The sequence below is a fragment of the Giraffa tippelskirchi genome, chromosome 6 (assembly GCF_054371585.1).
Source record: "Giraffa tippelskirchi isolate mGirTip1 chromosome 6, T2T-mGirTip1v1.2.pri, whole genome shotgun sequence".
Lineage (NCBI taxonomy): Eukaryota > Metazoa > Chordata > Mammalia > Artiodactyla > Giraffidae > Giraffa > Giraffa tippelskirchi.
Window position 1 is genome coordinate 124,261,947 of NC_137280.1, and position 27,830 is coordinate 124,289,776.

Here is a 27,830-nt window from a genome sequence, read left to right on the forward strand (position 1 = left end):
CAGATCATCTGCCTTCCAAGAAGAGTCCAAGCCCTCCAGAGGCTCTTTAGTGCCCCAACTCCAATGAGCTCTGGGGAAAGAATAGCCTGGAAAGGATGGGGGCCTCTCTGGAGAGACCCATCTGTTCAGATGTGATGGACTCCACCTGACACCAACCCCACTCTCCATAATCATTTGGCTCCAATACAGAATCCACCCCCAGTCTCTTTCTCTGCCCCTTCCCTCTACCACTCCAAATCCAGCCCCAACCCCAAACCAGTCATCTCTTTTCCCCTAGGGAATCTCCCTCCTATTTTTCTTTCCCAAGTGGCTGAAATCTATGCGTCTCTTGATTTGATTACCCCCTATGAGGAGACTGGCTGTGCAAAGAGGTTTCTGCAGAGGCTTCTCCGTGGGCGCAGGAGCGGCACAGAGACTAAGTCGCAGCTCCCTGGGTGCAGCTGTGGCTGCAAAGAGCTGGCAAGAGCATCAACAGTGGCAGCAGCTCCCCACCATGGGGCACAGAAGGGCTTCCTGTGGTGTGACTGATCTAGAAATGAGAGCCCGGAATAGAGACAGCAGGATTCAGGCGGGGCTCCCCGCGGGCGCTGTGGCTTGAGAGAGCATGCTGCCCATGGGGCCAGTCTGAACTTGGCCCCCGCCTGAGAGGGCAGCTTATCTCAGCCTGGGCCCCACCCCCAACTGTCCTGTTCCTCCAACAGCCCCCTTTCCCAGAAGGGGGCCTGAGTCATTTTTCCCACATCAAGAGCTAGAGTTCAAGGCAGGTAAATGTAGCCTACCCACCTACAGAGCCACGAGAGAGGGGGCCAGCATTTCCAGCAGCCGCTTCCCTCCCTAATCAGCCTCTTCCTTGTGTGAGCCTTAGCACACCATGCTGGCCAGGGTCAGCATGCCTGCGGCCGTGCCTCTGCAGCCTTCCCCCTTCCCTGAACACAGGGGGACCAATCCAGAGAGTCTGGGAACTGGTAGAGCCCGGCTGAAGTTCTGCTTCTAAACCACGTCCCTGAAGAATAAGGAGGTTAAGAACTGAAAAAGACACGTGTACCCCAATGTTCATCACAGCACTGTTTACAATAGCCAGGACAAGGAAGCAACCTAGATGTCCATCAGCAGATGAATGGATAAGAAAGCTGTGGTACATATACACAATGGAATATTACTCAGTCATTAAAAAGAATGCATTTGAATCAGTTCTAATGAGGTAGATGAAACTGGAGCCTATTATACAGAGTGAAGTAAGTCAGAAAGAAAAACACCAATACAGTATACTAATGCATATATATGGAATTTGGAAAGATGATAATGATAACCCTATATGCGAGACAGCAAAAGAGACACAGATGTATAGAACAGTCTTTTGGACTCTGTGGGAGAAGGCGAGGGTGGGATCATTTGCGAGAATAGCACTGAAACATGTATATTATCATATGTGAAACAGATTGCCAGTCCAGGTTCAATGCATGAGACAGGGTGCTCAGGGCTGGTGCACTGGGTTGACCCTGAGGGATGGGATGGGGAGGGAGATGGGAGGGGGGTTCAGGATGGGGAACACGTGTACACCCATGGCTGATTCATGTCAATGTATAGTAAAAACCACTACAGTATTGTAAAGTAATTAGCCTTCAGTTAAAATAAATTAATTAATTTAAAAAAGATGGTAACGATAACCCTATATGCGAGACAGAATAAGAGACACAGATGCATAGAACAGTCTTATGGACTCTGAGGGAGAAGGTGAGGGTGGGACGTTCTGGGAGAATAGCATTGAACATGTATATTATCATATGTGAAACAGAATGCCATTCCAGGTTCGATGCATGAGACAGATGCTCGGGGCTGGGGCAGTGGGATGGCCCAGAGGGATGGGATGGGAAGGGAGGTGGGAGGGGGGTTCAGGATGGCGAACACATGTAAACCCATGGCTGATTCATGTCAACGTATGGCAAAAACCTCTACAATATTGTAAAGTAATTAGCCCCCAACTAAAATAAATAGATTTATTTAAAAAAAAAAAAAAGAATAAGGAGGTTAAAAAAATATAAAAAAGAATAAGGAAGTAGTGGAACATCCCTAGTTTTCCACTACTTCTCTGTTTCCATTGCAGGGGGCGCAGGTTCGATCCCTGGTCGGGGAACTAAGATCTCACATTTGCCACGGTGGGGCCAAAAAGTTTAAAAACAAAAGAATAAGGAACTAGTAAAGGGGCAGGCCCGAGGTTAAGACTCTGCACTTCCATTGCTGGGGGCAGGTATTGCTGCATAATGCTGCATAGTGGGGCCAAAAAGTTAAAAAAAAAAAGAATAAGGAAGTAGTAAAGGGGCAGGTCCCAGAACTTTCAGAATTTCACCTAGGATGCCCTGGTTCCAGGATGCTGTCTTCCTTACAGCTCTGAAGCCTTCAGGAAGCCTAAAAGGAACCACTTGTCAAGCTCTGCATGAGGCTGGGTCCTGTCCATGTCTGCTCAGCACAGAGTTGAGCTCCAAGCAAGCACCCAATATGTCTGCCCTCCCTTCTGCCCCCGATGCTGACAAACCTTAGCCTGCCAACCTTGAGCCAGGAGTGTAGGAGAGAGTTCAGGGAGCCATCTGTAGAGGTGCTGCTAGAGAAGGAGGGGCTTGCAGCCACCCGCAAGGCCATGCAGGCCCAGTACAGCTCGGCTCTCAGAAGATGCTTCCATGGCTTGGGGGAGTTGGGAAGCCTTGATGAGGGCAAAACGAATTACTTCCGTGGGAGTAATCAGCAAGGCATGGCTTTCTACACTTCCTCACAATCGGGATACTTCCTACTCTCTATTTGCTATAAAGCGAAGACTAAACTCCTCTGCCTAGAATTCAAAGCAATCTACAATCTGGCTGCCTCCCCCACCTTCCCACTGCTCCCCAACCCCAAGTGTCCCCACACAAGCCTGGGTACCAGGCGGACTGGCCTCATCAGCTTCATCGCTATCCGGGCACGCTCCCATCTTCACTAACACTGCTCCTTTCTTCCTCCCTCCCTCTTTACAACAGATCTGAACCTTCAAGCATTGGGCCCTGGCCCTGCTCTCTCTGAAGCCTGTTCTGATCCCTTCAGCCCACGCAGATCTTTGCCTTTTCTGAACTCCTACAGCACTCCTAGCCTGCACCACATGACCGAGCGCATTTATAGCATCTCCAGTTGCTCATTAGGTGCTTTTCCAGAAATTGTAGCCAGCCAACACAGAGAAGTGGCACAATGACCAGCAGATGACCGCCAAGACTGGAGAGCCAGGTTAAAGCGCTCTGAGGGTTGGGACCATGTGCTTCTGTGTCTCTCCCAGCTCAGGATGGGCTCAGTGAATGCCAGTAATTCTTTCTAGTTCATAGGTTCTACCTTCCTCCCACCTCCCTACAAGGTGCCTACTTTCCCCCAGGACAGAGAGCTGGGAGGACAGCCTTTGAAGACCAGCCCTGCTGTCTACGGATTCTCAGCTGGCTAAGAAGCAGCCACACCCAGGGGTGACTTTTATGAGCTGCCTTAACAGGGGTACATACCACCCTTTCTGCGTCCATGTCCTCCCATGGCTCCCCTTCATCAGGCTTTATCAGCCCCATTCCCATCTCTGCCAGGCCAGGCCCTGACGTCTGGGGGATTAACTGGCCCAACTGCTCAGTACCACCGCCTCTGTTTATGACACTCGGTATCTGGCTGATGAGGGTGGGGAGTGTTGCACATTCCTGCAGACAGGGAGGAACCATCTCACCCAAGATATTCTGGGATGATTCTCCCAGATTCTGTGCTTGAGGTAAGCAGATGGATCAGAGTGGCCTTCCTGCCCCATTCCCACAGCCCAGGACCCAGCCTATCTTAAGATTTGAAAGAGAAGGTGGCTGTGAGTTTGACCAGACAAGCCACTAAAACTGCCTTCCAGAGGGTGGAACCCCAAGGCACCGAGGGACAAATGAGGAGGGTCCCTGTTTCTTGCGACGTGTCAGTGCTTTCAGCTGGGAGTGGTTCCCCAGGGCAGAGCTCACCCAGGGCAAGGCCCAGCCTAAAGGGGGCCCTGGCCCATCCCTGTGCTGTTCCTTCTTGGGGCGATCCTATGCCAGGCCCCAAACATGCTCCCTGTGAGGCCTTCCAGCCTCACTTCTCCCTTAGTCCCTCAGAAACTGGCCTTCTTTGCCTGTTTCTCTGTTGTTTCTCCTCCTCCCACCAGCCCATCATCTCATTATAAAAGACGGTGAAATAACCTTTCCTACACTGTTACACCTCCATCGAGTTCACACAATTTCATGACATCTTCACAACATTCCTTCATATCCAATAGGTTTTGTCTCCCCAAGCCCCAGAAATAATGTGACCTGCTCGTGTTATTAACAATTTATGTAGGGTGTAGACTGGAACCCACAGTTTCAAACACTTAGGCGAGAGCTTGTTTGTTCCTTTTTTAATGATGCTTTGCCTAAACTCTCTGCCCTCTCATACTGAAAAGTTTCTTACCATAAATGATTTGTTTTTCTGGCACAAGACAGTTCTAAAAAAAGAGAGAGAAATAGGCACTAGTTCTATTGCAAAATTCTACCCCTACCCCTGTCTCCCCACCAGGATCATGGAAATATTCACCTCATATATACAGAAATGCCTATTGCAATGGGTGTACAAGGATATACATTCATGATGAATGTATTCATCCATTCTCATCAATGCCTTGCAGTTGTATCATTACATATATAAATATATACATATAATATCTAAGAATTTACTATAAAGAGAGATGAATCAATGCTTTAACTATAAGATTGTTCAACACAGCATTTTGTTGTTGTTGTTTGTTTTCATTTTTTTGGCTACACCATGCATCTTGCAGGGTCTCAGTTCCCTGACCAGGAATTGAACCCAAACTACAGCAGCAAAAGCCCAGAATCATAACCACTAGGCCACCAGGGAACTCCCAACATGGCATTCCTTATAAGAATGAAATATTTAGAAGCAGTTTATAAGTGACGTATACTTGGGGATTTGTTAAATAAAGTTTAGCTCTTTCAGATGATGAAACATCAGCCTTTAAAAAATCAGGTTTCTGAAGAATAATTAATGACTTGGGTAAATAAGCACATTGTGATAATGGGGGAGAGAAGCAGTATATGAACATTAAGATCTAATAGGGAAGAAAAAATGTATACATGGAAAAATGACTTGGAAGGAAAATTACTAAGACTTCATAAGAGGATGTATTTCAGCATGGTGAAATTGTGAATGATTTTTCTTTTTTTCATGACATGTTTCTGAGTTTTCCATATTTCCTACCATGAGCATACATTAGCTTTAAAATGAGAAAACAACAAATGCTAATTTCTGTTAAATTCCTTTTCATTTTTCAAAACAGCCACTGTCAGTATCAGGGCAGAAGAAGTTAGCCTTTCTTTTGTTTTGGCTATGTAGGATGTGGGATTTTAATTCCCTGGCCAGGGATGGAACCCATGCCCCATTGGAGGTACAGCATCTTAACTGCTGGACTGCCAGGGAAGTCCCCAAGTTAGCCCATTTTATAGACAGCATAATAAGCACAGAGAAGCTAAGTGACAATCAATGTCACAAAGTGACTGATTTAAGGTCATTATCAGAATTAGGACCCAGGTGCCCTCAGACAGCCTAACAGCCTTTCTGCTTCCCCAGAAGGCTTCCTCAGATGACTATTTCCACGGGCGTATGCACTCCTGCCTTGTCTTCTGGGGTGTGCACATGTAGATAAAATCCTCATCTGGGGACAAACATCTGGGAGGATCAGACCTTAGGGGTAGGAGATGAGAGATGAAAATAAGCCAAAAACCATTTTAATTCCACCCCAGAGGCCCGATGGTGCTGGGTCATTGGTACAGGCTCATTAACTACTTGCTGGCCAGGCCCTTCTGCAAGGGTTGTTCTAAGAGCTTCACTCAGCAGAGCTGCCCCCTAAGCTCTGGGGAAGCCTGGTCCTCACTGTTCCTACCCAGGCAGGAAGGGCAGCTCCTCCCCTCAGCACCCAGTAGGGCCAAGCAGTCAGACCTCTGAAGGCTGTGATTTAGAACCTCTTGACGGTTAACTTAACTCTCTGAGAATATGATGAAAATATGGACCCTCCACAGAAAAATGCATGCAGACATGTACCCACATACTCTTGTTCATAATTTAAGGTGGTGTACAGACCTTCTGAAGCTAACAGATCCCAGGCATCTGGATCTCAGCAGAGAGCTCTCCTGGGCAGTGTGAACGCTGGGCCCCTCCCCTGAGCCCTCGCTAGATTTGCTCCTTCTGTCATCCTTTCGGCCTGCCACCTCTCTGCCTCAATGAGCCCTAATTATCTCCTCTCTGAGAGGTGACTCAGGGCCATGATCCTCCCCCCACTCCTGATGACCCATTAGGAGGAGAGGGGAAGTGACTTACATAGAGTCACATCATGAGTCAGTGCACAAGCCAAGACTTGAATGTGGCATTTGGGGCTCCCAGGCCTATATTTAGGCCATTGGGAAAGGCTGCTTCTTATAGCAGAGTTTGGACATATGCAGGGCATGGACATGGGCTGAGGTTGTGCACAGCTCTAAGGTGGTAAAAAGACAGAACCTGGAGCTTCATCACCCCTAAGCACTCCTTTCCTGCATCTTAGGATACAGCTTCATCTCCATCCTGCACAGGAAGAAACTGAAGTAATAGAAAGGAAGGAATTTCTGGCTCCAGTCCAACATTCTTCCTTAGGACCACTCATTGCAAACCTTGGAGAAACCTCAGGTTGTTTGCACATCAGGCACAGCCCCCATGGGATTTCCCTTCTAGGACTTTGCACTGGAGGAAAAGGGCTTTGGCTTGGTTTGGTCAATGTCATGAACCAGCCATCAAGGTTTCTCTTATAAAATACACATAACCACAGGTCTTAAGACATAACAGTAGTAGAACTGGAATCCCTTGTTTAGGGCCAGTGAAGAAAAGGTAAAAAGAACCTAGATGTGATAAGAACCTATTTCTGGATCAGCAAAGAGAAACCTAGCAAGTCATATTGGTTGATACCAATAATTTTTACCCACTCATCTCAACCCTGCACCTAAAAGGACCGCCGGGAATATTTCCTGAGTAACCCAACTTCAGCAGTGCCAGCCAATAGAACTTACTGTGGCTATGGAAATGTTGCATGTTTGTGTTGTCCAGTATGGTGATCATAGCCACATGTGGCTACTGAGCACTTGAAAGGTGATTAGTGTAACTGAGACTCTGAATGGTAAAGTTTTATTTATTTTTAAGTATTAAAAATTCCAATTTAAATTGCGTCGAATGGCTACTGCATTGGACAGCACAGCTCCAGAGGCTCTGGGGGGATATGAATTTTAATCATTAATTGATTACTTATTTTACATGCCTGCTTAAGCTTTGCCTGAGTGAGTCAGAAAAACTCCCAGATTTGTTATAAATCCTCAAGGGTCTTGAAGGGTTGGGGATGGGCAGAGTTTGAGTGGAAGACTCTTGCAGAAAAGAAGGGAAGGGATCTCCCTGAGCCACATGTTATGAGCCTTTCCCAAGGAGAGGGAGATGAAGTCATCTCACATCCTGGACTGCATGCTGCAGAGAAGGACCCCTCGCAGGAGTCCAAAGCCCTAAGGATGTCCACTGCAGGAAGCAGGGAATGCTCTCTGAATGGCAAGAATTCTGGCCAAAGGGAGACCAAACAAACACACAAAAATTACCCCTGGGGAAATTACTAGGAAGATACACATACCTTTAGCTGCAGTGAGACCATTCTGAACACAGAGCTCTTGAAGGAGAAAAGGATAGAACAACCCTCCCTGGTGGGTAGTGCTTCATACTGCTAGCAGGAGCTACAACAGCACAACCTTTCAGGAAGGTAATTTGGCAACAGGTATCAAAAGCCTTATTAAATGCACATATCCTTTGGTATAACAATTTCACTTCTGGAAGTTGAATTTAAGAAATTAATTCAAGATAAAAAAAGAGAAATTAATTCAAGATGTATGAAGATTAAGTTACAAGGATGTTCATTTTAGACATGTTTAAGGGGCAAAAAAAATTGTAAAGAATCTCGACTACATGAGCAGATTGTTAAATAAATTATGGAGCTTCATGGAATAGATTATGCCTTACTTCACACATCTAAGCCAGTAGAGCAAGTCCTTCCTTACCTTCCAAATGTGTTCTGATTCTGTCCATTATTTTCAAACACACCTGCCATCATCTGAGTTCAAAGCACCCACTTCCTCCAAACTACTCTGTAGCCTCCTAACTGGTCACCTTTCTTCTCCTTTTACTCCCTTCAACCACACAGCAGCCAGGGCTGGCTAGCTTGATGATTGGCTACCTAGGTAACTGTTTTTGTTTTAACATAATAAGCACTCATAAACCCATCACCTAATGTAAAAGCTAGGATCTTGACAACCATCTGCATCTAACCATTTGGCTCCCACCCATCCTATCTCCTTCTCCCATACCAGACAGCTGTCATCCTGAATCCTCATTCTCTTTTTAAATTTTGTATATATTGTTATTGCATCTATAAAATTCCTAAATATGTATGTTTTATTAAAGTTATTTTTAATTTAACGAAAAAAACGTGGCATGCACTATCTTTTGAACGTCACTATAGTGCATTCATTTAAACTGCTGCCTAATATTCCATTGTGTTTACAGACCTAGTCTCTCATTAATGGGCATTTAAGGGTTTTCTCTAAATTATTATTGTAAATAATGCTGCCATGAACATTCTGGTCCACTTATTGTATACATGCAAGAGTTTCTCTTAGATATGTATCTAGGAGCAGAATGTTGGCATTTTAGGGTATGTGAATATTAAACTTTAATTGTTTTCCAAATTGTTCACTAATTTACACTCCCATTAGCAGTTTTGAAGAGACTGTGGATCTGCCTCCTTTCTGATACTTAATATCACAGAACTTAAAAAATTTTACCAATCAAATGGGTGCTAAAATTATCTAATTGCAGTCTTAATTTGCACTTCTCTGATCACTGATGATGTTGAACATCTCTTCATATTTTTATGGATCTTAAGTGTTTCCTGTTCTGTGAAATGCTTTACATCATTCATCCATTTTTTTCTTTTTTTCATTTGGGTTGTTAGTGCTTTTCGTACTTTCTAGGGGTTGTTTTTATGTATTTCTTATTCATTTATTTGGCTGTGCTGGGTCTTAGTTGCAGCATGTGGGATCTATTTCCCTGATCAGAAATCAAACCTGGGCCCCCTGCGTTGGGAGTATGGAGTCTTAGCCACTGGACCACCATGGAAGTCCCTGTTTTTATGTATTTCTAACACTAACCCTTTGCTGATTGTGTGTGTTGCAAAAATCTATTCCCAGTCTGTAAATTATCTTTTCATGTTCTTTAAAATGTTTTTTGATATATAAAAATTCTTAATAGCAATATGGTCACATGTATCTATTTTTCTTTTGTAGTTGACATTTTTGTGTTTTATTCAAAAATCTTTCCCTACTCAAATTCTAAAAGATAATCATCTATATTTTCTACTAATAGTTTTAAAGTTGTAGGTTTTTGTTTTTTTTTTTTTTTAACATTTCAATCCTTAAACCATCTGGAGTTAACGGTTTTTATATGGTGTGAGGAAGGGATCCAATTTCACCTTGTGGCATACGATTATTTTCAACCTCCATTTATTATATATTTCTTTATTTCCCTGATGATTTGGCACTCTACTTCTATCGTATACCAAAGTTCCATATCAATTGGAGCCTGTTTCCAGACTCTATTGTTTTCGTCAACTTGTGTACCCTTGTGCCAATACCACACGATGTCTTAGTTATCTTAGTTTCATAATAAGCCCTGATATCTGGCAGGGCAAGTCTTCCTCCCACTTTTCTTTTTTTGGGATTTCAGACACCCTATCAAGTAACATGAAAAACCCTATTGGGGTTTTAATTTGAATCTGCAGATCAAATAGGGAAGAACTGGAAGATTGACATCTTTATGATATTAAAATTTCCTATCTATAAGTATGATATCTCCCTCTACTTATTTAGTTCTCCTTTTAACCCCTCTTAATGAAACTGCAACTTTTTTTTTCCTGTAGAAGACTTGTACACCTCTCGTTAGATTTATTCTTACATATTTCATTTTGTCTAATCACATTTTTAATTCTTCTGTCTTTTGTAGCTTGTTGTTAGTGTATGAAACACAAATTATTTTTCCATATTAATCTTATATCAAGCTAACTGGCTAAATTCTATTATTTCTAGTAATTTGTATACTGTTTGGGATTTTCTATACAAATGACACATAATGCACATAATGACTATTTCATTTGTCCCTTTCTAATTTGTATGCTTCTCATTTCTTTTTCTTATATTTTTGTACTACTGATAAAAGGAACCTTTGTTTCTTTCCTGATTTTAAAGTGAATACTTCTAACATTTCCCCCACTTAAATTGTTAAGGCTTTGCTGGTGGCTCAGTGGTAAAGAATCTGCCTGCCAATGCGGGAGACACAGGTTCAATCCCTGATCCAGGAAGATCCCACATGCCTTGGGACAACTAAGCCTGTGTGTCACAACTACTGAGCCTGTGCTCTAGAGCCCATGTGCTACAACTACTGAAGCTCTCGAGCCCTAGAGTTCATGCTCCACAGCAAGAGAAGCCACCACAATGAGAAACCTGCTCACCATAACTAAAGAGCAGCCCCTGCTCGTCATGTCTAGAGAAAAGCCCATGCAGCAGTGAAGACCCAGCACAGCCACAACTAACTAACTAAATAAAACTGCAAACCCCTACCATTAAAAGGAAAAAGAAACTGTTTGTTCCAGTATTTTTATAGTCACTCTTATCTGGTGAGGAAATTCCCTTTCATTCTATTTTATCAAGAATGGTTATTGAATTTTTAGAACTTTTTTTAACAGCTAAAATAACACAAATGTAAAAAACAGTACAAAACAAATATACAGTTTAATTATTATAAGAGTAGCACTTCAGCAAAATCTCTCCTTGGTTCTGAAACAGAGAGAGTGAGGAAGACACTAACAGCTCTGTAAACAACATCCATGAAAGAAGACAAAGCCAGCCACCCCAGAAGCCTCACTTGGGTCCATTCCCTTATAAGCCCCTTCCTCCGCCTACCTAAGAGTAACTGTTCTGTTGACTTTTCAGTAATCACCTCCTTATTTTGGGAGGTAGTTTTATCACCCAAAAATGAATCTCTAAACATTATGGTTTAGTATTGCCTAATTTGTCTTTTTTTTTTTTAATAACTAAGACTCCTTTAAAAAAATTATACAAATGAACTTATTTACAGAATAGACTCAGGGACTTAGAAAACAAACTTGTGGTTGCCAGTGGGGAAGGGTGGGGAGGAGGGATAGTTTGGGAGTTTGGGATTGACACATACACACTGCTGTATTTAAAATAGATAACCAGCAGAGACCTATTGTACAGCACAGGAAACTCTGCTCAATATTTTTATAACAACCTAAATGGGAAAAGAGTTTGAAAAAGAATAGATACATGTATATGTACAACTGAATCACTTTGCTGTATATCTGAAACTAACACAACATTGTTCATCGACTATACTCCAATGTAAAATAAATTTTCTTTAAAGTTTAAAGTAATAGAAATATTTTTTTAAAAAACCTCCTTTTAATTTTTTTAGAGCTTTTTAGGTTCACAACAAAATTGAGGGGAAGGTACAGAGATTTCCCATATACCCTGCCCCCATACATGTATGACATCCCCCAATATTATCAACCCCCACAAGAGTGGTACATTTGTTACAACTGATGGATATGTTGCCATATCATAATATTTTGACACATCATAATCACCCAAAGTCCAAAGCTTACATTATAGCTGACTCTTGGTGTTGTACATTCTATGGACTTGAGCAAATATACCAAAATAATGACAGTATCCATTGCTGTGGTGTCATACAGAGAATTTTAATTGCCCTAGAAATCCTCCACGCTCTCCCTATTCATTCTTCTCTCTGCTCCAACCCCTAGCAAACAATGATCTTTCTACTGTCTCCATTGTTTTGCCTTTTCCATAATGTCATATAGTTGGATTTGTGCAATATGGAGGCTTTTCAAATTGACTTCTTTCACTTAGTGATAAGCATTTACCTAATTCTTAAATATGCCTTTTGAATCTCCTTTTTTCCCCTCTTGTAATCTACTTGGTGAAGACACCAGATTGTTATGTGGTGTTTTCCTCTTTTGAGTGTTGATTTTTATCAAAGTTTTCTCTGAATCTAATGAGATAATGAGGTGGGGATTTCGTCTCTCTTTAAACTGTTAATGAGGTGAATTGCATTTATGGAGTGCAATCTTCCTGAAACAAATCTAATCATCCCGGTTTCCTCCAACAGCTTCTCACTGACCTTAGAATAAAATCCAAAGTCTTGACCAGTTCTTACAAGGTCCAGTAGGGCCCTATAAAAAGTCTCATCTACACCCACCTCTGACTTAATACACAATTTTCCCCTCTTCCTCACTCTCTTTTAGCCACAGTGACCTTCTCATAGTTCCTCAAACATGCCAAGCTTATTCCCAAGCTTTGGTCCTTATTAGCTGCTCTTTTTTTCTGAAATGTTCCTCCCCCGATCTCTACATGGTAGCTTCTCAGTATCATTAAGATCTCAGTCCAACATTTCCTTCTTCAAAGAGACTTTCCTGGACCATCTGATCTAAAGTAGTGCCCCAGACAGCCTCACATCACTTGCTCAACGCTTGTCAGCATGTGGAATTATTCTGTTCATTTATTCACTTTATTAGCAACTCCTCTAATCCCAACCCATAATGTAAACTTCAAGAAAGCTTTCTACATTGCTTTCTTCCTAACATCTAACCTGGTGCCTGCCACAGTGTTGTTGTTTAGTTGCTATGTCGTGTTCGACTCTTTTGTGATTCCATGGACTGTAGCCCACCAGGCTCCTCTGTCCATGGGATTTCCCAGGCAAGAATACTGGAGTAGGATGCACTTCCTTCTCTAGGGAATCTCCCTGGCCCAGGGATTGAATCCATATCTCCTGCATTGGAAGGCAGATTCTTTACCACTGAGCCACCAGGGAAGCCCCTGCCACAGTGTAGGTCTTTAATAAACATTTGCTGTATCAAAATTATATTATAGAAATCTGTCTGTTGAGAGGTAAAGATATTTAAACCATACTACACTAATAAAAGGAGTATGTATCCACGATAGGATTTTATTTTTGTTTAAAAATGCATCTGTATATGTGTCCGAGTCTGTAGAGTCAAATATCTAGAAGGACAGAGCACAGAGTGAACAGCAGTTACCTCTGGGTGAGTGAGACTACATCAATTACTGGTATTCATGTTCCTTTGCTTGTCTGTATTTTCTGCTCTGCTTTCCTACTTTTTTGACAAGCACACACTGTGTTTATCATAAAACAAAATAATAAGAGAAACCTTGTTATGAAGAAAGAACAGACAAGGTTCTTTGTTTTAAAAAATTCACAGTCTAGTTAGGAGCACATAAAGACCCCTCAAATAGCTCAAGAACACATTTATATCAGCACATGCAATTACCGAATAACACATGGTAAATGGATGCCTAGCTTTATCCTGAGTGTCATAGGGAGGCCAGGGACTAAATGTATTTAGTATTCCACCTTGCTCCAAACAGAAATTGTTGTGGTTCATAGGAAGAGGCCTCCCAGATCATCTGTTTAAGGAGATGAGATATACAAAAATGACACAACAAACTCTTCTTCCACAACAACTGTGAATGCTTCGTGTTTGATGGCTGTGTCTCTTCTAGCTTCAGATTCCCCTAGACCCTACTGAGGACTTACCTGGAACACTGGAGCTCACTGAATAATGCTACTTGAAATAAATGGTTCAGCATTTATGATATCACAACAGGATCCTTGAAAAAAATACCAAATAAACCAAAATGGGGTATAGAGTTTCAATTTTGCAAGATGCAAAACTCTAGAGATCTGTGACACAACACTGTGAGTGGACTTAACACTCCTGAGCTGCACACTTTAAGATGGTAGGACTTCCTGGTGGTCCAGTGATTAAGATTTCACCTTTTAACACATGAAGTGCAGGGTCTATCCCTGGTTGGGGAGGTAAGATCTGACATGTCTCACGGCCAAAAAATCAAAATGTAAGATAGAAGCAACACTGTACCAAGTTCATTACAGACTTTAAAAATGGGGCACACCAAAAAAAAAAAAAAAAAAAACTTTTAAAAATGGTTAAGGTGGTAATTTTTCTGATATATGGTTTTTACCCCAGTTTTCAAAAATCCCAAATAGAGTGGTACAGACAGTAAAGCATGTAGCCCAGGAGGGATCACTGTAGGAAAGAGCTGAGCTGGCCTGGGAAAGAAGAGTAAAACTGACAAGAAGAGGGCAATTCAGAGAAGGGGGACACCCAGGAGTCAGCATGCAAATGTATTGGGGGCCAGAAAATAAATGGAAAGGCTCTGATGAACTGCAAAGGGTTAAAGGAGGCCAGTAGTGAGAATAAGGGTGTGGAGCAAGGATAGGTTAGAATGCGGAAGGCCTTAGATGTCAGGCTGGGGAGTCTGGACTCAAGCCTAGAGGCAACGAGGACAGACGGAAGGTTTTAGATTTGAGAAATGATGTGATAAAAGGGGTATTTTAAAAATACTAATTAGCATTCAAATTAGAATACTGTACACATTAATCTCGAACCTGTTGGAAGGGAAGAAAATGCAAGCACCCAAATCTCCGAATGTGACATTCATATGACAGCCACTGCAGACACAGCATCCAGACCAAACAGGTTATCAGAATGAGCTTTTCAGGGAACAGAGACACTATCTCCCACCTCGACTGCCAAAAGATGGATTCTATCCCCCCCGGTCTTGTAAGCGCAGAGGTTTGGAATCTCAAAAGCACCTTTTTCTTCCTAGCATTGTAATTAGCTAGACAGTGGGCAGCACTGATGTCCTGACTAGAATACAAAGTATGAAGAAGACTAGATTGAAAACACAGGGCTCCCACATACGCCAACATGAGCCACTCAGCTCCAGCTGCCACACGCCGAGGGAATATGCAGGTTCCCACAACTAGAAGGAGCACTTAGGGGCTTTCTCTCAGGCACTGCTCTTTGGCCCAGAAATGAGGAGGCTACCCAGTACCTCCCATCTCTGCCAGATAACTTATCTTTTCAGGAACAAAAGACCAGAGTGAACTAAGGGCAATCATCCCCACAGAATAAGGGATAGGTGACTCCACTGGACCAGTCCACCCAAAATTTTTATAGAATGTTCCAATTCTTTTATTGAAACAGAGGGAAAACATAAGAAATTATTTTTCTTATAGTCAATGGGCTATTTTTATTATAGTCAATGGACACGCAGCAAAAATAGAAAATGGATAAGCCAAAAAATTAACAAAACCATCATGTTCTAGCATGTTACTATGTTAACAAACACAAATTTGTATTTGTCCTACTGGACATACTATTTTGAAACTTGATATATTTTTTGTCACTGACCAATCTATTGTGAATATTTTTTAATGTCAATTAGTGAATTTCTGCAAAAATGATGTGTGGTGGTTGCATGGTTGTTCCACAATATGGTGACTATGGGAGGCCATAGGCTAGTGAACTCACATCCCATTGATGGATATTTACGTTGTCTCCAATCTTTGGCATTATAAACAATGCTCTGATGGACATCTAGGAACTAAACAACCTCACCCCTAGGATTCTGACATTGGTGATGATGAACGTGTTAAAAGATGTGCAATAAAGACCTATTCCGAAGGGAGACTGCTATAACACCTACTGTAAGAAAATCTCATGCCCTTCAGGGACCTGACTCAAATCTCATTTCTTCCACGAAGGCTTCTCTAGACCAGACCTATCCATAGTGCTTTCTCTCCCTCCTGAGAACTCTGATCTGCTTAGCAGGCATGCCCTTCCTTTGGCACTAAAAACCTGTCTGGCCTGGCCTCTACCATGTGTGCCTTGTCTCTCCAATTACACTAGAAGCTGCCTGAAGACAGAGATCACTCTGACCACTTTGAAGTCCCAAAATAATGGCACATGTGATTAGCACCCAATAAATATTTGCTAAATTATCTCATTTAAAAGCCCGAGGGTAAAGTGTAGGAAAACCCTCAAATTTTAATTTGAGGAATGAAGAACTAAAACATAAAAGCAATCCCCCCCCTTTCCTTTGCCCCTCCAAAGGCACTGCTAGAGCTCAGTCCCTGTCTTTGACTTGTTTCAACTCCTTAGCCCTAAACATTCAAATTTCTGACAACTCAAAGAACAGAAGGAATAAATGGAATGATCTTCTAAAGACCATCAGACACATGGTCTAGCAACACTGCTTTGAGGGGTTATGCAGTGAGCTGACTCAGTCTCCAAACAGCACTTCCCAGGCTCTTTGGTGAAGGAGATGAGAGAGCAAAGGTCAACAAAACAGACCCGCTCCAGAAGTTAAGGGAAGGTACTACTCACTGCCTAATCCCTGGTGAAGGACAGACACAGCAGAGCTACTTGGCCATATCGGGCAGCATCTGCCACAGAATAGAAATAGATGAAGGCAGCCCCCAGAGAACAGGCTTAGTGGTCCTAAAGAAGATGCCCTCCCTCAGCCAGAAACCAGCCCTAGGATGGAGCAAATTTCCAGGAAAAGTAAGCAGACAAACTTTGCTTATGAAGAACTGCCAAGCCTGCCGCCTGCAGGCCAAGGTCTGCCACAGAGAGACACAGGTCCACTCTGCAGGGGCCAGGGTCCCACCTGGGGAGGGGCTAGAGTAAATCCTTCCTGGCACTCAGCTGCTCTGAGCATTGTCCCTCCAGGGAAACCAGGACACTTTCGCTGAACATCTTCTTCGCCTAGACCTGAGCTAAGAGTGATGAGGGATGTGGGGAAGAAAGCCTGGGCCCTCTCTGTATAGTGCTACAACCTGGCTAGAGGTCTGAAGTTAGAGACAGAACAAGGCAGGTGTGGGGGCGGGGGTGGGGGGGCGTGGATATTGTTTCTGTGTCCTTGGCTGATGGGTGAGGATGGGAGGTGGAAAGTCAGGAACTGGAAGTCAGAAGTTGGGAGGTCTGGCTTTAGCGCCCTCTGCCACCAGTGACAAGTGACACAGTTTTGAGTGAGTCACTTAACCTCTCTGGGCCTCTAATTTCTACACAAGAAAAATGAGAGACCAATCCTAATGCAGCCCCCAAATACTTACACGTCAGAATACTGTTCTGAAAAAAAACACAGAGGTCGCAGAAAGGCCTTTAGCGTGGTCAGTACTTACATATTCAGACCAAACCAGAAGCCCAGAAAGCCCTGGTGGACCACCTATGGCTCCATCTCAGGCACACACAGGTAAGCCTGTGCTGGGGTCTCCCAGCAGACCAGCCCAGACCAGCACCACACCAGATCGCCTCTACATCCGAATCAGAACCCTACCCAGTCAGAGGGCTGCAGCTCAAGAGAACCTGCCTCTCCTCTTCTCAATCCCATCATCTTTGAGTCTGTCTCGACTGGTGATGTGGCAAGAAGTGCAGAACTCAAAACCACGTGAGGTTGACAATCTTGCTTCTCAAGAGACCCAATGCTTGCTCCTGAGCAGGCTGAAATCACAATTTTCAGCTCAAGATTTCAGAATTGGGGAGTTGGCTGAAAACAAACAACACCTACCATCCAGAGTCAAAGAAACATACTGCCACTCGAAATATGGGATAAGAACAGAGAATTGTAGGAATAGGGGAAGAGAGGAGCAGGAGGAGTTAAGACAGGGGAAAGAGTTTGCTCAAATCAGCAACACCAAGAAGGGTTCTAAAATGTGCAAGTCCTAGCATAACCTCTGTCTGATGCCCCGCATCACTTTCCTCGGCCCACCTGATATTACTACACAGCTGTTCTGTGTGAGCTCAGGCCCATCCCTGCAGACAGGGTCACACCTCAAGCACACAGCCCCATGGGGCCATTTCTGACACGTGAGGCTGCTGCTTAGTCAACAGGGAGTGGGAGCAAGTGGATAAAAGCTCCAGGCTCGCATCTTGCCAGCAGACAATTCCACAGGGCACTCTGTGCGATTCTCAGGAAGTCCTGGTAGAAATGAGTCCCCACTGTCCACAGTAGGCACGTTAATGCTACCCCCTCGTATTAACTACCCCTCCTCCCCTGCCTCACTCCCATGCACACTGTTTCCTCATTCCTGCCTCCTGGGATTTCTTCTCGAATAAACTGTACCCATGTCCTCATATCAGATTCTGCTTTCAGGTGAACCCAAACCAAAAACATCAGCAGAGAATCTGCAGCTTACAAGCTGGTTAGAGAGGCCTATGGTGACTTGGTATCTTTCTTCAAGAGGTGCCCCATTACTCTGAAAAGCTTCCTTGGAAATGCCCATGGCTGTCTGCTCACCCACCACAGCCGGGTACTCAGCTCGAGGGCAAGTCTAGCTTGTCATTGCACCCAGCAAGGCTCACGGAAAAAGGGAAGGGACTGAAAGTTCTCTCCTGGTACCCTGTGGCTCTCTGGAATCGAATTGTTCAGGGGGCAAGATTATTATAGCACTGCAATTTCTCCTTCCGCACTGCACACTGTCCCATGCTGAGCTTCTCCGAACATCACCCCGTCCTAAAAAAAAAAAAAAATTAGCAGTCTTTTACAAGAAGCATGATTTCATTTTTGAAAAAGGAGGAGAGTCGTAGGAGGGACACCACCCAGACTACATGGGAAAGAAACTCTGAGTGAGAACACTTTGAAGTGGAGGGAGTATGCAGTGCTGTTCTAAACCCACCCAGAGGGAGAGAGCCTGGGCCAAGATGACATGCATGACACACGCACAAGCCTATGCACACCCTGAAAAATATACACATATATGAGCAGAAAAAAAAAACAATATCAATGTATTGGCCAGAGTTCCCTTTGAATAATGGGAATAATGGGAATAATATTTTAGTCTTTTCATTATACTCTTGTGTATTTTCTACAATGAATATATAATACTCAGGTTTTTCATTTTAAAAGAGTGACACTTGTCCCTTCCACATGATATCTGCAGGGCCTTAAACATGGCCTATAAATGCCCACAGATTTAGCTAGGACAACAGCAGATCTTGTGTCTGGAGGTTCTTAGATGAGATGTGGAGACACAAAATATTATCATTAGCAGGCATTTTCTCCCTCAGTAATTTGGTCTTTCAGAGGAAGTGAAGCACAGAAACACAGGTCAATTGCCTACACACCTCTGTGCCTGAACTCTGACACTTCCCATCACCACCTTTCTGCTTCCAGGTTCTACACCACCCTTTCAGCTTCCCCTGTTGAAGAGCCATGCAGGGAGCCAGTCTAGCAACCTGGCCACTCTGCTGAACATTGAGGGGACCGAAAGGCAGCGCTCCGTGAGCTCGGGAGCCCCTGAACCTAGCCAGTTGTTAAGTAGGCGTGAGAACCCATCAGCTGGAAACACTGAAGGCGGGCAGGCAGGCGGAATGATTCTGGGTGAAGGAACATTGTAAATGTTGTCACCCAAAATAGAGCTGAGCTGAACTTGGCTCCCAGGCACTGCAAGCCTCCTTTCTGCTTCCTGTTGGTTCCCCTCTGGGCCCTCGGAGATGCTCCTCAGGCACCACACCTCCTCCTCCCTACTGTTGGGATTGGCCTGGTCTGTACTGCTCCTTGATGCTGCAGGTAGTTACAGGCAGAGGAGCAGCTGTGACCTGAAGCTCCAGGAGTCAGCCCTGGGGACAGGCTCAACCCCTCCTGGCCCGGCCACTATTCATATTCTACAGGTGGACATCAGGGAACTCAATGAGGTCAAAGGCAGACCTACCAGGGTAATAACAGGGACCACCTATCTCTGCCATCACCTCTACCCTCCCTACTTCTGCCACTCAACTTGGGCCACATTCTCCTTTCTCTGTTCTATGAACTGTCCAGTCACCCAAGTCAGAAACCACAGCATTATCTTCATCAAACCCTCCTCTCCTACCCTCAGAGTAATTACTCACCTTGATGCACTGACTCTCCCTTCAAACTCTCTCCAGTCCATCACCTTCTTTCCCTTTTCATAGCTCCTGTTGTATTTCAGGCCTTTGTCATCTTTTCCCTGATTTAGTATAGGAACTTCTTAACCACTCTGTGACTTCAGTCCTTCCTGATCTATCATCAGGTCTGAGCTAACATCACACATGATCACTTCAATCCACTCTTCAGAAGCTTTTCAGGGGGCTCCTCCCCACCTACAGAACGCAGTTCAAACTCTTCAATAGAACTGAAGGTTTTTACCAGCTCTCTGTGATTCACTTTGCCAGCCTCATCTTCCCTCTTCCCTGCCCTCACATCCCATGTTCTAGCCACACCAGACCTCTCAGAGTTCCCTGGGTTTTCTAGACCCCAGGTGTTAAGGTGAACCCTGCCGCCTCCGGCTGCTCTGATAAACCCCTCCCACCTGATCTCCCATCAGCATCTGTACCAATTATCGGGCACTTGCTCATCCAGTTGGGTATAGCTTGTTTTCCTTTGTGTCATCACAATTAGCCTAGAAGAGCTTGAAAGAAGGAACTGTACTTTCATATTCATTTGTCCCTAGTACCTGCCACTGTGCCCTCTATGTGACAAATTTTAATATACCTTGCAGCTTATAGTGATGGAACCATTAGTTATCTTCTCATGTGGGTGTCTTTTACCAACCAAATTGTAAGCAACTTAAAGATAAAGGCCACATCTTAAATTTCTTTTTATCTGTCTAAACATAGTGCCTTGTATACCTCATCAAGCAATTGATAAATACACAGCTCAATGATAAAAGCACGTATTCATTCATTTCACAAATATTTCTTGAGCACCTGCTATTTCCAGGCACTATTTTAAATACAAGACATGTGACAGAGAGCAAAAAAGACAAAATCCTTGTCTTCTTGGAATCCATAATTCTAGTGGAAGAAGATAGACAACATTTATAAGTCAGTGAAATATATTGTTAGGTAATAATAAGTGGTGAGGTGAAAAATAAAATGGCAAGAGGAATAAGAAGTAATGGGAGTTGCAATTTTAGATAGGATGGCCCAAGAAGTCCTCCCTGAGGTCACACCGAGGAGGGAACATTGATGAGGTGAAGGCAGTGAGGGAATGAGCTGTGCAGAATTACAGGTGAAGCATATTCCAAATATTAAACAGAAGAAACAATACCTACAAAGGTCCAAAGGCAGGAACACAGCTGGCAGCTTCAGAAGACGGCAAGGACCAGGAGGGGTAAAATGGGGGCAGATGGTAGGAGCTGGGATCAGAGAGGTAACAGAAGAGAACATACAAGGAGGCCTTCAGTCATCTCATGCTGGGTGAGGAAGAAAGCCAGGTGAGGCTTTGTGAAGAAGAGCCACACGGGCTAACTTAGTTTTTACTTTGGGTTAACCTGGCTGCTGTGTTCACAATAGACTGAAGAGGGGTGAGTGTGGAAGCAGAGAGACCAATCTGAAGGCTATTAAAACAAGAGATAATGGTGGCTTGGATCAAGTGGATAATTGTGAAGGTGATGAGAAAAGAGGAGTTTCTCAGTTAATGGATAAAACTGCCTGGCTATCTCTGGTAATCATTCTCAAACTCCACAATGGCAAGGCTAGTTGTTCAGGTCAAAAATCGTGGAGCCATCCTGCACTCCCCCTCTCCTCTCTCAATGCACATCCAATCCTTTTAGAAATTCAGTACACGCTACTTTCAAAATATATCCAAAACCCAACCACTTCTCATCACCTCCCCAATTATCCACTTGACCCAAGCTACCATTATCTCTTGCCTAGTTATTTTTATAGCCTTCATATAAACTAGGTAATTTCCTACTTCTTTTGATAATAATACCATGATTATGTAACATGTTACTATTAGGGGAGGTTGGGTAAGAGTTGTATGGAAACCTTTTGTACTATTTTTGCAAGTTTTCTGTGAGCACAGATAGGACTAATAGAGGCCTAAGGAGATAAATATATTATATTTTGGAAAGAGTTACCGCTCTCAAATAAAGAGAGAATAATAGAAAATAAGGAATAATATATTTCATCAAGATTATGTCTCTACATAGACAAAGAGAACAAACATACGGACACTATGGGGATGGGGGAAAATTGGGAGATTGGAACTGACATATATACACTACTTTGTGGAAAACAGATAACTAATGAGAACCTACTACTACACAGCACAGGGGAAAACAGATGGTACAACCTGTTTGTAGGACATATGTTAAGTTAACATTAAAAATGCATTCCAATATATAGTTGTTGTTTAGTCACTAAATTGTGTCCAATCTTTGTGATCCCATGGACTTTAGACCACCAAGCTCCTCTGTCCATGGGATTTCCCAAGCAAGAATACTGGATTGAGTTGCCATTTCCTCCTCCAGAGGATCTTTCCAACCAAGGGATAAAACCTGTGTCTCCTGCTTCGCAGGAAGATTCTTCACCACTGAGCCACCTGGAAAGCTCCCCAATATATACAGTAGGTGCAGACAGGTACTGTTTGACTCCACTTATTCCAGTTACCTAGAATAGTTAAATTCATAGAGTCAGAAAGTACATTGGTATTAATAGATGCCTGGGGCCAGGGGATGGGGAAGGGGAATAGAGACATAGTCTTTAATGGGGACAGAGTTTCAGTTTAGGAAAGTGAAAAACTTGAGAAATGGATGATGGTGAGAGTTGCACAACAATGTGAATGTACTTAGTGCCACTGAACTGTACAGTTAAATATGGTTAAAATAGTAAGCTTTATATTATGTGACTTTTAAACAATAAAAAAGCACATTAAAAAAGATTATGTCTGTAACTCTACCTTACATTAGATACAAAATAATATTCTACAATTAGTAAATGCCAAAAGAACAGAGGAAATAGAAACCATCAGGCATACATGGCAAACAATTGTTGCAAATATAATCCACCAATGGATGCTAGGACTAGTGGTCAAAAGTCAGAAGAGAAAAAGTTTACATAGTTTCGAAGTATATATTCCAAGATGTTTGTTAATTACAAAGAGAGAGATAGTAACTTTACAATGGAGCAGTTGGGCAGACACCCAGGGGATCAAGGTTATCACCAGGAAGATTGTACTAGGAAGAAGACAACCTCATTTCTGTGGAAATTTTGTCAAAAATGCATAATCACATTTCAGTAATGAGAAAACATTAGACAAATCCAAACATTCTTCAAAACAACTGTTCATTCTTCAAAACAACTGATCAACACTCTTCAAAAGTGTCAAGATCATGAAAGACAAGGAAAGACTGAAAACCTGTTACAGATTATAGAGGGCATGGAAGAGGAATAACAACAAAATACAATGTGGGATCCTAGGTAAGCTGGTGGATCAGAAATGGGACATGAGCAGGAAACTGCTGAAATTCAAATAAGGTCTATAGTTTACTTAATAGTACTGCGCCGGTGTTAATTTCCTAGTCTTGATGATTTTACTATGGTTATGCAAGATGTTAATATTAGAGGAAGTTGGGTGAGGGGGATGCAGGAACTCTGTCCTATTTTTGTAGATTTTCTGAGTCTAAAATTACTTCAAAATTAAAAATTGAAAAAGAAAGATTATGTCTCTAGATTAAACATCACCCCCACAATTCCAGTCACCTTTTCCTCAATTCTATCTGTAAAATAAGATGAACCTGCTATCCTCTAGGAAATGGATCACTGAGTGGGTCTCTCCGAAAAAGTTTCTATCAGGCCTTGAGCTCTCTAGGGTCAAAATCAAGGATTTGAAAGGAAAGATCCCCAAAGCTTTAAATACCTCTCTTTGATGTATAAGAACTCTTCCTGTGAACATCAAAGGACCCGATGACATATCTGAAATTGCCATTAATGAGCACCAGTTAGCAGTTCACCAGAGATCTCTACCCTCAATTCCACTGGCCAGAGAAAGGTGGTCAGGGACTAGAAGCTGGTGCTCCCCTAGACACAGTCACCGCAGTGGCACAACAGGGCCAACACCGCCCCCATTTGGTTGCCTCATACACTGCTGACATGAAATGGCACAACCATTCTGACAGATAACTAAATAACATGTATCCAAAGTCTTAAAAATGTTCCCACCCTTTGACCCAGCAATTCCACTTGTAGAAATTATCCCAAAGAAATCAAAGTTGCACACAAAGGTTACCATCCCAGTATAAATTCTAGCAGTAAGAAACTGGCTACAGTAAACATTGCACAACCCAAAGTTGATTAAATAAAATATAGGATATCCATCAGATGGTCTTCTGTGTCCATTTTTTAAAAATCACATTTTTCAAGAACAGTTTGCTGTATATGGGCTTCCCTGGTGGCTCAGAGGGTAAAGATTCTGCCTGCAATGTGGGAGACCTAGGTTCGATCCCTGGGTCAGGAAGATAGCGTGGAGAAGGAAATGGCAACCCACTCCAGTATTCTTGCCTGGAGAATCCCCATGGACAGAGGAGCCTGGTGGGCTACAGTACATAGGGTTGCAAAGAGTGGAACATGACTGAGCAACTTCACTTTTTCAAGAACAGGTTGCTGTATATTATGACATGATCCTGACTTGGTGTGTATGTGGTATGGGAGAGGACAGGTACAAAATTTAAAATGCAGGGGAAAAATATGCCTTAATTAATAGCAGTTATCTCTAGGTGGTGCAGGATGCTGACAAACGTTTAAATTTTCTTCTTTATACTTTTCTGTTGCTTCTAAACGTTATCTAACAAACATACATTACTGTTCTAATAAGGAAAACAGCCCCTCCCCATCTTGCAGGTGAATAAACAGAGTTACAGAGAACCTCATTAACTTGCCCCGGGTTCTTCAGTGAGTCAGAAGTGAAACCAAAAATAAAGACTTTGATTCTCAAAAGCCTCGCTCATCTCACAAGCTGTCAGCATGTGTGCAGCGGTAGTTCGGGGACAGTGGTTCTTAACTGGGACGACTTTGCCCCCTAGGGGACAGTTGGCATGTCTAGAGACATTTTTGCTCGTTGTAACTCAGGGAGGGGGCACTACCACTGCTAAGCATCTTCCATCACACAAGGATAACAGGGTAACATTTGGCTCAAAATGCCAAGAGGGCTACTGGTAGAAGCCCTGTTCTAGGAGAAGGCAGCCACAAATGTATACCCCTCACCCCCCTCCTCCCCACATTGGACTTTGGAAGAGCTCAGGTGGCTCAAAAGTACATCAGGAACCTCCACCTGTTTCACATCCTGTGTGAGCTGTGGTACCTTCTGTTTCAAAGAGGATCTGACTTGGCAGTTAACAGGCCCCAGAGTGTAAGCACCAAGGACTTTATTACTCACATTAAGCAACCTTCCTCTTCCAACTGGAGAAAAATAAATTGTTCATTTCACACAAGAGCCGTAACAGACACAAAGAGAACATAGCTTCAGATGGAGTTCAACTACCAGAGTCAGGTCAATGCAGAAGGAGGTCAGGCAGAAGGAGCGGCATCCTAATGTCATGACGCCGCTCAGACGGAGGGGCAGGAGGCCTGTCTGCACGTGCTTTCCCGCATTTTCACTACTGAGACCTCAGGAGTCCTGGGTGACCATGCCAGGCTTACCTTCCTTCCAAGTATCTTTAGAGAAGGGGAAAAGGAAAGAGCCCCAACCAAACCCTGAAAGAGGTTCTTTCCCCTCTCAGGAAACCCTCTCCTCTATCAAAGGGGCCACCCACTTGGACTTCTCCTTGGGTTTCAAGGAGACAGGGACATTATGCCAGCGTTTCCTGTGCCCTTGAGTCCAACTTACAATTCCCATTCTCGGGAGCTGGCAAGACTGCAGATATAAAAAAACAAACTTATGGCTGTTAGGGGTGTCAAGGGGTGGAGGGATAAATTGGGAGACTGGGGTTTACATATACACACTGCTATACATAAAATAGACAACTAATGAGCACAGGGAACTCTACTTAATACTCTGTAAATACTCTTCCCATATGGGAAAAGAATCTTAAAAAAGAGTGGATATATGTATATGTATAACTGATTCACTTTGCTGTACACCTGAAACTGATACAACTTTGTAAATTTACTCTAATAAAATTAAAAAAAAAAAAGAGCTGGAAAAAATGTTGGCCAATGCACCCCCTCCCTTTACAGATCAGGCAACAAGCCCCAGACAATCTGAGGATCTAAGGATCAAGCCCAAGCCACACAGCTATGACAGAGTCAACTCCTGATCCCAGACCTCCCATTCTCTCTCCTTTAATAGCATCTCAGTCACCAAGAAGTCCAGTGCTGTAGGACCACAGACACTAGCCCTGTCAGAGGAAGCATCACTCATTACTGGCATTTCACATGAGAGGTCCCATAACAAGTGTGAATCTCTAGTGTTGCTACTGCCATATCCTTCAAATATCCTGATTTTAGCCAAAACAAAAGGGTTCTGTTCCCACTGGGGTTGTTGCTGGCTTCTTTCACTTGAGAGTTGACTACTGTTGGCTTTGTCTATTCAACAAATATTTATTGAGCACCTGTTTTATTCTGGAAACCAAGCCATTTGGGTCTGATCTAGTCTCTCTAAGGTCCAGCCCAGGTCAGGCCGTATTCATGGATTGCTTTGTAATCCCAAACTCCTCCTAGGGCATGCTCATCTTTACCTGAACTAGCTTCAGAGAATCTAACTCTGGCTTGTGACCAAAGAGTACAAATAAAACCAAATGAAATGTATATATACTGCAATGAATACCATATGGGTCAGCACTTACATGCCAACTTAAAACCTAGAAGGAAAAAGAAAAGCCTATTTACCTCAGCAGTGGAGGTAAAACAATCTTCTGACAAATGAAAATGTTCCGAGACAAGAGTAATGGGCTCAAAAAATAAATACATAAAGCATGAAGACAGGGGAGTGGGGATAATATGGTTAGAACACAGGCTCTGAAGTCAGACAGGCCTGCCTCTACTTCTAATTAACCGTGTGTGTGTGTGTGTGTGTGTGTGTGTTAGTCGCTCAGTCATGTCTGACTCTTTGTGACTCCACGGACTGTACCCCACTAGGCTCCTCTGTCCATGGAATTCTCCAGGCAAGAATACTGGAGTGGGTTGCCATTTCCTTCTCTTTCAGCATATTACTTAACCCCTCTGAGTCTCACTTTCCCATATGAAAATGGGATAATATGGCAATAGTACCTTCTTCCTAGGGTTATTGTGAGGACTAAGTGAGATAACAACGTGCCAACCTATAACACGACACTGGTACCTATTCAGTAGCCATTATTTCTGGTTCTTAGGAGCAACTTAGCTCTCACATCCAGAAGCAACTTAGACGGCACCACAAACCTCCCAGGGTCATGTGGTTCACTGCCCTATGGATTAGTGCCACCGTGTCTCTCCGCCCTTTCAGGAGCCAAATGTCAACCTGGAGCCCAGAACCCTCTTGGGGTAAACCGGACTGATCCACAAATCCCGGGAGGCTGGTCTGGAAAGTGGTAAAGGGAGGAGGAGAACCTTTGCCTCACCAACACGGGTGGAAGCTCAGCAGCCTGGCTACACTGTGAGGATTCACCACTCATCAAAGACCCATGGAGAAATCAATATCTCGGAGTGCTGCTGCTGTGGCAGGACGGGGGCACATGAGGCTCCTCACCTGCCTGCCTCACAGTGCCAGTGTCCTCAGAGTGCCAGTGGCCTAAATCTAAACCAGATTTCTTTCCCAGAACTAGGCTGAAGGTTCTTCAAGAGTAGAGCCTTGTACTCTGAATTTCCCATAACACTCTAAATAGGATTCTATGCACAGGAGGCACTTTTAAAAATGCTCTGAACTAAAAACTCCTTCACTGTTATCAAACAGAATGAGGAATGTGTTGCTAAGTTCACAGGTGAAGGCCAAGTATGCCAGGGCTGTTTCCCTCTCCATTCACAAGGGGCAGTGTCTTAGTTTCAGCCAGGACCCTCAGTGTTCTAGGTG

General features: G+C 43.4%; 1 protein-coding gene and 1 long non-coding RNA gene across 3 annotated transcripts in view; both read right to left on the reverse strand.

The window, feature by feature from the left end:
• The window catches only part of NRG2 (neuregulin 2), a 191,155-nt gene that overhangs the window by 127,858 nt on the left and 35,467 nt on the right, over window positions 1-27,830 (reverse strand). The window lies entirely within an intron of this gene.
• On the reverse strand, window positions 15,347-20,397 carry LOC145508924 (uncharacterized). The gene is made up of 2 exons (XR_014055695.1): window positions 19,931-20,397; window positions 15,347-18,554 (listed from the first exon to the last, which is right to left on the reverse strand). It is a non-coding gene; the product is annotated as an uncharacterized LOC145508924 (long non-coding RNA).